This window comes from Rutidosis leptorrhynchoides, chromosome 1, assembly GCF_046630445.1.
Source record: "Rutidosis leptorrhynchoides isolate AG116_Rl617_1_P2 chromosome 1, CSIRO_AGI_Rlap_v1, whole genome shotgun sequence".
Classification (NCBI taxonomy): domain Eukaryota; kingdom Viridiplantae; phylum Streptophyta; class Magnoliopsida; order Asterales; family Asteraceae; genus Rutidosis; species Rutidosis leptorrhynchoides.
Genome location: NC_092333.1, coordinates 431,408,692 through 431,422,509, shown reverse-complemented (window position 1 = coordinate 431,422,509; position 13,818 = coordinate 431,408,692).

Sequence of the window (13,818 nt, the reverse complement as noted above, 5' to 3'; positions counted from 1 at the left end):
TGCTATCGACATAAATATCATTAGTAACAAATGATTTTATTATTGTAATTGTATTATACATTTGATAAGATATCAATGCTAAGGTTATCGAATACAAAGTATTGATTTGTATAACTACCTTGCAACGCACGGGCTTATAAAACTAGTATTTTATATATATATATATATATATATATATATATATATATATATATATATATATATATATATATATATATATATATATATATATATATATATATATATATATATATATATATATATATATATATATATATATAGTATTATTTTAGAATATGTCTTATGAAAAGTTTGGTCGTTTTTTGGGCTTAGCTTAACAAAGCCTGCTTTATATTATAGTTTTAAAGACAATTTTAGGGAGTGGGCTTTTGTTGACATAAATAAAGATAGTCTGGGCTTTTCTGGGCCATATATATAATGGTTCACACTTGAGCCTTTTGTGGAACTTTTGATAGACTTGGTGGATAATTTAACAGTTTCATTAGATCCAAACAGAGTATTCAGACAGAAATATAGCTGATTAATTTTGAATTTGTAAGATGAAATGTATTGTACAACTTTTGAATTTAAATATCCTCCGTTAAAATCGGATATGCCCAAGAAACTAGGGAGACGATATCTAGGATTTTTTTTTTTTTTTTTTTGATGCGTGGAAAAAAGGATGCCAAATTGATTTTTGCAACTACTCTTTCGTCACAGTTTAGTTGTCCTAATAAAAATATTATTATTAAACTAGTGGTATATTTAAATTAATCCAACAATTTGCTTAAAATTTAAGGAATTAATAAGAGCGCTACAATCACAAGTTCTCACATGTTGTCAAAACTACTCCATCGCATTTGATTGACTTTCTTAACCATAAACTCTAAATCAACCCTAAACTCTAAACCAACCATAAACCCTAAACCCTATATCCTATATCCAGGGTTTAGGGTTTAACAATTAGGATTTAGAAATTAGGGTTTAGAAATTGAAGTTTAGAAATTAGGGTTTGGGGTTTAGTAATTAGAGTTTAGAATTTAGGATTTCGAAATTGGGGTTTAGAAATTAATGTTTAGGGTTTAGTTTTAGGGTTTATGTTGAGTTTTTAACACGAACGTTTAGAGTTTAGGGTATAAGGACTAAACCCAAAACCTAAACTCTAAATCGGGCTAAATTTAAAAAATAAAAATAAAATTTTTTTTAAAAGGAAAAAAAAAATTGTTTTGTAAAAAAAAATTAATTTTTTTTTTCAATCACATGTGATTGTCACGCCCTGATTAGTCCCTTGAATTTCAAGCAATTTGTTGAATCCAAGGGATTACAACTCTATAATAAGTTAAAGGTATAAAAGAAATTTTACCTTTCCCATCTTATTTATTTTAAAAATGACAGTTTAGGAACCCCGCGACTCGCGGGGTTTGCTGCTTGAAATACCGCGACTCGCGGAGACACTCTGACACACGTGACAGAACCCTAATTTCACAACATGGCAAACAGAGTACTAAGAAGTAAGAATTGATTTAAGTGTTACAGTTAGGTCGTTTGTTTGCTTTGTATTGGTTGACGTCTTTCCAGTTTCCTTCACCTGTGAGGTAACAGACGACGATCTCTTCTTTGAGAACTGTGATTTCGAGGTGTGAGTGACCGTTTTTGTTGATTTGTTCTTTTTTTGTCCTTTGGCCGACAAATATATATGTGAGCATCGATTCTTTATTTTCCGACGTGTTTTTTTTCGGATTTTCGCTGCCGACTTTTCCTTTTCTTTTGGGTTTATTTTATGGAAAATGGCGTTTGTGTAGTCATTAGGTTCATTCCTTTTTATTTTCTGTTGTCGAGCTTTTGCTTTAGTCAATGCCGGAATTTTGGCTGGCGAGTGTTTGGCCGTTTGAAGGTTGAGTTTGGTCTTCTGTTTTACTGTTGGCTCCGCTTGCACCCTATAGGGTCAATATGTACCACTATTATTGGTGTTCAATTGTTTTAATGAAAATCATGTCATTCCACTTCTCCTATTCCATGACACAAAGGACATGAGAGAAATCGTTGAACTATGCCGACTAATTTACCCTTCTTAAACAAGAAACCTCTAAATTTCAGTAGAATAAACTCGCCATTAACCTTCATAATTATAATTATTGTTTTCCAACCAAACCAGTTATAGGTTGATCATAATCTATAGATTATTCAACTTTAAGCAGGAGTAATTATATGTGTAATAAAGATTCAGAAATAATTGTCTGAAATATTTCGTAATCATCAATAATTAAAACTAGTACTTAGCAAAGATGCGGGCATGTGCAATCAATTAAATTAAAGTACAAATTATAAAATAGGAGTAACGAATACAATTACTTCATTAGTTATACCAAAGCTAGGTTAATTCCAATAATACTCGTAACAGAATAATGCCATGTAAGTACGTGCATCTAATTAATTAACTTTCTGTGGCTAGGTGCATTTTCACATGCAATGATATACAATCACTTAGTTATACATAGGCACGTACACTATTAAAAAGCATGCAATAACATTTAATCAACACTAACCATATTACTATTCAAGTTTCATTTAATATCTAACATGGCCATGGATGGCAAGACGGTTGAATTTCTTAAATATATACTCCTCCATACACTATTAATTTAATAATTCATATCTAACTTATCAAGTTTTTTTTTTTTTTTTTTTTTTTTTTTTTTTTTAATTAAATTTTTTTTACCAACTTTACTTTAAAATATCTTTTTTATTGTTATATATTATTTGATTTAATAAACAGAGTCGAAGCCAGGATTTATAGATGGAGGTGGCTTAGTCCTTAATCGGATAATTACAAAAAAAAAAAAAAAACTCGTTAACAAGCCATAACATTATATTTGATATTTGAACTTTGAGGGAGGCTTAAAATTATCTGCGCATAATAATACAAATGAAACTTGGGGTCTCCATTTGACCTTGGGGGAGGCTGAGCACCCCTCAGTTCTCCCTTGTCTCCGCCCCTGTTGATGAAACATTGTCTAAAAACTTTATATAATGCATGTAATACAATATTTATAATGTATAATGTACAAGTAATTAAATAATTAATAATACATGAAGTATAATGATTGTACACAAGTAGGGTGGTTAACCACGCGTTGTGATCGCTACTCCTCTGTTACGTAAAGGAACTTCTTATACTTCATAGTGCATAACTATACTTTTAATTAAAATATTTTGATGTTAATAAGGTTAACATAACCTCAGACACTAATCTGTTTCAACTTATGAAACACATTTTACAATTGTAGGACAGATTTAATAATAATAAAAAAATTAAGAAATAAAAAAATTGAAAAATTACAATTAAAGGTAGATAATGAAAAATGAGAAGTTAAAAGAGAAAGTAAACAATCACATACCTAAAGGAAGGAAATGAACATAATACCAGTCCCAACAAGGCGTTAGTAGGACTCGTTAGATGACATGGACCACACTGACGGAAACTGACGAACCTTAATGGGGCGTCAGTCAATTCCGTTAGTCAGATTTCCGTCGCAAAATCAAACTTTCGTCACTTTTGGTTTCATCCAATCAGATTTTTTCCTGATTTAATTAATATATATTTATTATTATTAATTTATTTCACCGCATTTTCAATCAGATTTTATCACATCACAATCCTCAATATTTAATACAAAAAACTGACACCGTGGTTACAAAATGTCAGTGCCTAATCACAATCAGTTTGCACTTTTTAGCCAAACTGCCCGTAATTTCATCGCCACGGTTAGGAATGGTCTAAGAAAAAAGAATTAGATTGTAGAGAGAATATAGGGACTCGATCCCCTCCCTCAACACGTCACCCATTATTTATTTGTTTAGTAGCACACCCGTCAAACACTCCATCCCTACCTCTCAACACACCATTTTAGTTAAAAAAAAAGTTTTTTTTTGGAAATGCAAAGCTTTTATTGAAAACTCAAAAAATACAAACAGGGAGTACAAAACCAATGTCAAGTGAGGTAATATAGGTGAGGTAATACACTGACCCCCCAACACGAAACAAGACAAATTATATATAGCAGTAGGTTGCAAAGAATGCAGCCCGTCCCTATCCTAAATCAAATACGAACCCGGATTTGAGATCCACACTAACCAATCTAGCTTACGACCGTTTAGTCTCCGTGAAATCCACACGAAAGATTTAACTTGTATTTCATTGAACATCACCGGAACACAAAGGTCCTTTTTACGATTATTTCAAAGAAGGTAAACCCACACACACGCACACACCCTCAACACACTATTTTTACCCATCACGGTTAAAAATGGTCTTAAAGTGACATTTGTGATCTAATTAGGTTCCGTTTATCGATATTTTTGTCGTCAATTAGCAGTGTCAATTATTATGTTTTAAAATTGTGTGCAACACTTCCACAAAATCTCATATCTCTTATAATGTTTTATTTGAATTGTGGGTAGCCCTTACATCGAGGATTCTGAATGTTTTTATGTTTCTGGGACAAGATGATTCTTAGATGAACATACACTTCTAAGGACGTACGTCACAAACCGATCAGTCACATATAGCGCATAGCATCTCAAACTTGAAGTGATATATTTTTAATTGGTAAAACTTGAACATGACATGGGCTCCCCTTTTACCAGTCCATGTAACGCTACGCTATGGGAAGTGTAGCGTCTATTTATCAATGACCAAGTTGCCCTGAGCTAGTGCAAGTCCAAAATTATAGGAGGACGTAAAGATCATGGAGTAGGTTGTGGGCGATTAGAATATTCTAGAATTGGTTATCGAATAGGAAGTTACTAACACGTCGGTTATTGGCATAACCGCCGAATGTACCACTATAAATACTAGCCTTAAGTGTCATTTGGAGGTCAATACACACACTTATCCCTATTCTTCTTTTCAAGCTCACCTTGGAGGCTCGGCAAAAGACAACCACCACAACACCCCCCAAATCCACCAGTCATAACCGTAGGAACATCTTCCAAAGGTTAGTTTACTTTTCACATACTTGCACTCAAGTCGATTTCGGCATGATCATTTGGCGCCATCCGTGGAACCCAAAAATAAATATTCGAACAAGATGTCAGGAGGTCTTAACATACCACCAATCTCTAGCGCTTTAGAGAGCCGATGTCGAAAGCGGTTACGAAACTCCTAGAGGAACTGTTCGTAGCGTTAGGTTGAACTTTGAACATAACACTAAAACTGGGCCTAACGTCTCTGGGCCAGAAAGCCCCGACGTTATTTGATTTCCAGTCTGAAAACTATCAGTGGAGAGGAGGCCATCCGATTTCTTGAGAAAGGAGGTTTTGTCTTGCCTTCGCTCCGAAGAAGGGGAGAGGCAAACCGGTGCGTCGAAGGCGCCTCTCTGTGACTCTACGCGCGTTGCGTCAGATTTTGGAAAGCATTCAGGCAAGAGAAAGGATGCGGCGCGTCATGAGTTAATTGAAAACACTAATGTTAGGAACTCCACCCTCCACGAGTGCACAGATAGAACAACCAGGCGTGGCAGATGGAATGCTGAACAATTGTTATGCCATGATGAGTGGAGACAAGGTGAATAAACTGTTGGAACCGTCTGCTACGTAAGATAAGTTTGTTAGGGAGATAGCTACTCACCCGCTTCCTGCTATCCTAACCACCCCTCTCGCGCTTGGGGGACGGAAGCACCGATCTAGAGGATTTCGTGCAACAATTCAAACACACTGTTAAAACCCAACATTGGGATAACGCAACGGTTTGTCACATGTTTCCAGGTCAAATCCAAGCCGTAGCTCGCGAGTGGTTCACCAAGTTACCAGCCTTGAGCATTTCGAAGACGAGGTTCATTCAGCGTTTACAGAACTTTAAGCGTACCGAGCTAACCCATTTGGATGCACATTGGATTAAACAAAGACCGCATGAGTCCTTGTCGAACTTTACTACAAGGTTCAGGGCTGAATGTCAGATGATACCTGATTTGCCCGAATCACAGCAAATCTCTGCATTTAACATGGGAATATGTAAAGTCCGACATCTGTCATTGGTCAAATCCATGAGGCGCAAGTTACCCAAGAGTTTCGCAGACGCTGTCAGAATATTAGAGATTACATCAGGTCGGAAGAATTTGCTGATGCTGCGCTTGCAGAACACAGGTGTGCCGATAGAGAGGACAAAGAGGATAAGGGTATCGAGAAAATCCATGCCGGTGGCCGTTACATCAGGGCCGTTTCAAGGGCATCGGTCATCGTCCCTATGAAAGATATGATGCAAAAAGGTTATCTGCGGAAGAAGAAAATCTGAGAAAATCCTTATCAAAAACCCAAAGGAAATATTGGCGACGGAGGAGATCAGCAAGCATTTCCCGCCTCCAAAGCCGTTATAGCCCCATTTTGCCGTAGACGAAAGCCAATACTGCGTTTTTCACGAAGATAAGGGGCATGATGCCGACAACTATTGGGAGTTAAAGAAAGTCATCATTGAACGCTTGAAGCTAGGAGATTTTGATCATCTAGAACCATCAAAGTCAGGAGGTTTCGGGACGAAAAGGTTTTCATGGCAAAAGAACAAAAAAAGGCTCCGGTAAAGCATATTCACATGATACAAATGTGGCATTCTGGCCACATTAGGAAATCTGAGGTATTGGAAGAGTGGGAATGTGCCCCGATTACATTCCCTGCCTTTTGGAAGGTTTGTCCAACTGATCTACCGGTAACTGTCATGGCTACCATTGGACGTTGTCGAGTATCGAGGGTTTACATTGATACTGGCAGCGCAATTGATCTCTTATATGGGCATTGCTTCTTGCATTTACCTCAGGATGTGAAAGACAAGCTAAAACCGCCACTCCACCCCGTTGCGGGTTTCACAGGTGAACTACTTGGCCCCTTGGTCAAGTGAACGTAGACATCACGCTAGGAGAAAATGAAAGGTGTCGTACCGTTGGTTTGAATTTTGTGGTAATCAGAAGTCAATCCAGATACAACATCATACTAGGTCGGGAGGCGTTGTGCGAATTCGGTGCCATAGAGTCTACCGTTCATGGAATGTTGAAGCTCCCCACACCTTCTGGTCTAGCGACGTTGTTCTTTGATCGTACCCTAGTTTGTGCCCAAGTCGTCCAACCTACGAAGCGAGAAGCGCCACTAGCACAGGAAGGGGGCGTGGTTATTAGTCACGCTTTTCCCGAAAAGGTTATAAAAATTGGAGGTACTATATCAGATGAAATGAAAAACGCTCTATGCAAAATTCTAGCTAATAACGCAGACGTCTTTGCGTGGCAAGAATCAAACATGACGGGAGTTCCTAGAGACGTTGCTGAACACCTTTTGAATGCCAACCCTAGCTTGATGTCGGTGCGTCAAAAGAAAAGGGGAATGGCTCCGGAGCGCAGCGTCTTCCTCCCTAATGAAGTGGACAAGCTCGTTCACGCTGATATCTTAAGGGAAGTCAAATATCAAACTTGGGTAACAAACCCAGTTCTGGTAAAGAAGGCAGACGGATCATGGCGAATGTGTGTTGACTTCAAGGATATAAATAAGGCGTGCTCGAATGACAACTACCCGTTACCTGAATTGACTGGAAACTGGAATCCCTCGCCGGTTACCGCCTTCAAGTGTTTTCTTGACACTTATAAAGGGTATCATCGGATTCAAATAGTGGAAGGAGATGAGGACAATACGGTGTTCCTCATTGATCACGACATATTTTGCTACAAAAAGATGTTGTTCGGATTGAAAAACGCTGGAGCAACGTACCATTGAGTCATTGACGCCACATTCCGGGATCAAATAGGCCGCAACGTAGAAGCCTATCTCGACGATATCGTGATGAAGAGTCACACTGAGATGGATCTCCTGAAAGAGATTCAGGAAACGTGATGTTCGCTGTGAAAAATTAATATGAAGCTTAATCTAGAATAATACAATTTTGGTATTGAAGAAGAAGTTTTTGGGTCACGTTGTGACATCGCGCGGTATAGGGGAATATCCAAAGAAAATACAGGCCATTGATGAGATGGTCTCGCTAAAGGAAGTGTAGAGTTTGAATGGAAAACTTGCGGCTCTCTCCAGATTCCTGTCCAAAGCGGCTGAACGTTTGTTACCATTTTTCCAAGTCTTGAAATCCAGCGTAGGAAGAAACTTCTACTGGACCCTAGTAGCGGAACAAGATTTTCAGGATATGAAGGTTCTAATCAGGACGCTACCAACACTGAGTGCCCCGGTACCGAGTATAATAATCATTCCAATTTGTTTTAATGATTAAAAATAAATTTGTTCGCCAATGATTCTGGCTTTCAGGAGAAACTTTGACGGTATACTTGGCAGCGGTTGTCGAAGGAAATTAGCTCGGTACTCATCGCGGAGTGCAACGGAACCCATGTGCCAGTCTATTTTGTTAGTAAAGTGTTGTAAAATGGTGGAATTAACTACAACCCCATTGAAAAGCTTATTTTTGCACTGGTACACACCGCGCGTCGGCTTAGACGCTAATTCCAAGTGCACCCCATTTTGGTATTGACTAACTCGCCCATCAAACAGGTATGGTGAAATTTAAAAGCAAAGTTAACACAAGAAAACTTTCTAATGTTTGTTAAACAGGTACTAAGCAAGCCGGAGGTATCGAGTAGGTTAGCCAAATGGTCAATCGAACTTGGATACCATGAGATTAGTTACGCCTCACGTAACACTGTTAAAGAGAAAGTCATGGCTGATTTCATGGTAGAATTCGTAAACTTCACGCCACCGACTGTGGTTGACGAAACGGTTCCAAATAATGTAACGTGGGAATTTGTTACTGACGGAGCATGAAGCGATGAAGGAGTCAGAGTAGGTGTAATACTTACTAGTTCAGAGGGGTAATGGCATACATATGCCTTGCGTTTCGCGTTTCTAAAAATGAAGCTGAATACAGGGCATTGATGTCAGGTCTGAGAATTGCCGAATGGATGGGAATTAGAGCGCTCAAGGTTTCAGTTGATTCGCAATTGGTATCAAATCAAATGAACGAAACGTTCAAGGCCAGGGACTCGGCCATGCAAAATTACTTGAAATTGGCAGAGGAAATGGCTAACAAGTTTGCGTTCTTCTCAATTACCCAAGCACCAAGGTCTTTGAACAAAAACGCCAATGCACTTAGTAAGCTTGCATCCCTGACATTTTGCCATTTCGCCAATGACGTTTGGGTAGAAGTCCTTGACCAAAAATCCAGTGATTTGGTACAGGTATCGAGTTGATTCGCTAAAAATGTATAATGTGTACGCATGAGTAGGCACAACAGGAGGATCCCCAACGTGAACCAACTATTACTAATTTGTATATGGTACAGGTAGTGGCTCCCGTCGAGGAGGTTGAGATGTGGTTGAGCCTAATTGCTGCATACTTAAAAACTGGTGCGTTACCAGCCGATGGCGTCACAGCTAGGAAAATACGAATGAAGCGCCCATTTATACTATAAGGTAGGACATCCTTTACAATACATCCTTCATGGGCCCATTATTAAGGTGTGTTCGCTCGCGTGAGGATGAAACGTTCGTTAGAGAAGTTCACGAAGGAACATGTGGCATGCATTCAGGGTTTAGAACTGTTGTGGGAAAAATCATGCATTCAGGATACTACTGGCCATCGATGTACGCTTCCAAGCGTTCCACATCACGGGCAGCATCGAGTAACCTGCCAAAAGGCCCCATGGGAAGATTGGATTTCCTTTTTGAAGATGGTGGGAATAACGGAGCAGACTTGTTGAAAATCATTTTGTTGCCTTCTTGTGGGCAACGTTTAGTTCTTGATTTTGAGTGACAAAGAGTTCTTTGTCAGTTTTTCTTGGGACAAGTCTTTTGTGCCACGACTAAGTTTGCAAGGGCCTGCTTTTCTTTCTCAGCAACAACGACCAATTCTTTGATGGACCATTGCGCCTGCTTTAATGCTTGTTGATTTGTTTGCGCAGCTTCTACAGCGGAAATTTTGGCCTGCTCTAGCTCCTTCCGGACAGACATAACTTCAATGCTCACTTCTTTGACAAGTGCTTCAGCCTAGCGGTAGCGTTGTTCCATATTGTTTGACCCTATAATTTTATCACGGGTTAACGCTACGTCGTGATAAAGATGTTGAATCCTCGCGTGATGCGTAGCTTTGTCAGGCATATTTGTAAGTTCCTCCATCAAGATTGAAAAGCAGATCTGCTGTAGATGCTCGATCAGTGATATAGCATCACTGTGGGGGAATGTCCCAAATAACGTTTAGGTGACTGAAGCTAAGCTGTTTGCTGTAACCAGGATAATATGGGACCTCTTGCTAACCACTTCTGTGACCAAATCGCTGTAAACCAGAACCGGTCCTAGAGCTCGAAAGAACAACAATTTATTCCTTCTACACCAAGGAAATATCTTCATAATTGGGGAGGGAAGATCCAACGTTTTGCCCTGGAGATATAATAATTATTATTAGTTTCTGCCACTTTGACTCCGGAACGTATTAACGTTATTATCAAGATTATAATAGTACCCACCCTGACTGGGTTCAGTATAGAAAATCTTAACATTTCTCTCCGCAACCTCTTTCACGATTTTCATTTTCTTGTTGCCACCAGGAGTTACTATGAACTTTGCTGGAGTGTAGGGTTTCTTTTGGGATGATGCTTCGGGAAGTGCAACAGATATGGGATCCAGATTCATCATAGGAGTTGACGTTTCCGTTTGAGTAACGGCAGCAGCTTCACTGGTAACATTTGTTGATGACCCAACAGTTTGTTGTTCCGTTTCCTTGCAGGGATCACTGTCGAGGAGATTTGATTTCTTGATCCTCTTGAACTCAAGGCCTTGAAGAATACGGCTAAGCACAGCTCCACCAAAATCCACCTCTGTATTTAACATGATAGTTAAATATTGAAACGAAATGAGAACTTATAAAGGACGCTACGGCATGAAGAGCATACCTACTCCAATGAACAGAACTACAGGATCTCTGTTCGTTCATGGCCAATAACACTGAACTTTTTCAAGCTTTAACATTACTACGCAATACTGGCACATGTTAAGTTCGGCGTCCTCGTAGATATCTAATAGTCGCTGCTCCTCTGCGTCTAGGTCAGGTGTGTTCGACAAGTTTGACAGACGTGTGAAGTGCCATGGATTTTGATGGGCATGCCTTTTGCCGAGAACGTCCTGATGAACATAAACATACATGTCCCACCACTGGAGGGACGGAGATTTCTTGGATGTAAAATTAAACTTCTTTTTAAACGTGTACCATCCCTTCCTATAAGCTGATAATTTAAACATCACGGGAAAGACGTTGAGGGGTGTCGGTCTATACTGCCCTCTAAAGGCCATCTCAAAAATTATCACACGCTGCTACGCGTGAGGGTGCAGCTGTTATACCCCCAAATAGGGCCGGGGGTAAATATGACATTTCAATACCATTGCACAATTATAATAACGAGAACGACTCTAAATGAGACGTTTAATAAAATCAATAATTTAATTTGCAGCAGAAACGAAATTGTTTTACATGGTAAACCCAAATGTAATAAATGTTTAACAAATTCTAAGATATAAATAATGTGGACTCCAATGCATCAGCAAGCAAAGCAACATCGGGCAGCACATAAGCTATTCTTCAACTGAGACAAACATGCTTAAAATGTCAACACAATGGTTGAGTGAACATCATAGGTTTAATAATTATTAAGTTTTAGACCACAAGATTTATTTATAAAAACATCAAAATACTCAATATGCCATGAGTTATAATATCGATCTAAACATTAACCCATGACACTGTACGGGTGTCGGTAATCATTATTATGTACCCCCTTGACGATCGATCAATGGGTAGAGACGTCGCTCTCAATAGGCCTACTCACAATAATTAAGCTTGCAACATTTTAATTCCAGCAATTAACGATATTATAGTGGGGTTTTCATGTATAGATACAATCAATACAAGTTAACAATAGTCTCATGAAGTTGCATATCAAAAAGTTTAGGCACTTGTGTCTAAATTGTAAATCATTTAAAGCAAGCATGTGTCTCACCCCAAGATTTATAAAATACATTAAAATGTGTAAAAAGCGGGGCTATGTGTTCACCTTAGTAGCACAGAAGAGTTATTCCACAAGAGAAATGAATTGAACGGAAGAACGTGATCGAGATCTCAACCTAGAGATAGAATGTACGATCAGATATTGCCTAATAGACATAAGTATAATAACTATACTATTGATGATGGTTTTCTAAAAGAAATTCCATTTTCAGAAAGTTACTATTTATGGAAAGTTTCCATTCTTAGTAACTTCCAATTATAGAAAGTTCGGATTACAATATTTAGCAAGACATTGTACACCCTTACCCAAATCTCGTTGCTATCATACAAGTCACTCTGATGATCAGTTGTTATCGGGCGCCCAGGATTCTTGACCATAATCTATGTCTTGGCATTCGAAATCCACAAGCGGTTCCCATAAGGCAACAAGGACCACCCTAGGACATATGTAGCGGTGAGGTTCGTATATAGTGCATGCTATCTTTCGATTATAACCTTCACATTATGTCTAAGTCATAATCTATGTTATTATATTATATTTATTATTGACCTAGTATTTATTTAATTCATACTTTTAATGAAAGTATTTATAATTATCTTATGATTATTTATTAATAATGTATTAATAATATATTACTATGGTTAGTGCTATTATTTATTATTAACTTTTAATTATTATAAAATAACTAAAGTATTTTAATAAGTTATAATGTAAGTATTTATTAATAATGTACTATTGTTATTATTAACTTATATTATAAACATTTTACTTATTATTTATCCCTTTTTAAATTCATTTTTAATTATAAATAATATTCTAATAATTACAAAAATTATTTTTATAAATCCCTACACTATTCTAATAGTTTCTAAAAAGTTTATTATTATTTTTGATGTTTTACATAATTACTATCTTTTTATTTATTTTAAATATAGTCGAATAAATAGTAAATATAAATTAAATACCTATATATATATAAATCAAATTTTTGACTCTATTAACTTTTAATAACTAAATATATTCTGTAAAAATTATTTTTAGTATTTTTATGTGTTTAAATAATTTAATTCCAAAATATATACATATATATACATCGAATACATTATATAATGAAAATAATTTTTATATTGATCATAATAATATATGAAAATATGTTTTAGCTTAGAATATTAATAATAAGTGTTTTTATCAGTAAATATTTAATTATTATATTTATTTGTTATTTATTCCATTATTTAATGATTTTCAGTTCATAAAAGTATTATTAATCTATATAAATTCGAATTTAATTTTTATAAATTATGTACTGACCTAAATAATTAAGTTTAATATCATAATTTTCTGGAAAAATAATTTTATAATATAAAAAGCCTTTTTCCTATTTGTTTATAAATATATGCTTATAACGTATATATATGTATAAAATAAAGTATTTTAATTAATTAAAATATAAGAACGTATTATAAATTAGAAAAATTATTTTTCTTAGATCTTATATTAATTAGTAATAATTATAATGCATAATATATAAATTAATTAACTCGATATATATTTTTTATATATTATATATTTATATATAGTTCGACCGAGTAAATCTCAAAAAATTAATAAAAATTAGTAAATCAACTCATAAATCTGAAAAATTATTTTTTATAAAGCTTATTAATCATGTAGCTAATTATCATGTATTTAGAAAAATTTTATAATTTGTAAAACTATTTATTTGTTTTTGTTGTGTGTTTCGGCCGAAGAAAAGAAAGAAAAAGAAATCGGAAAAAAGAAAAAGA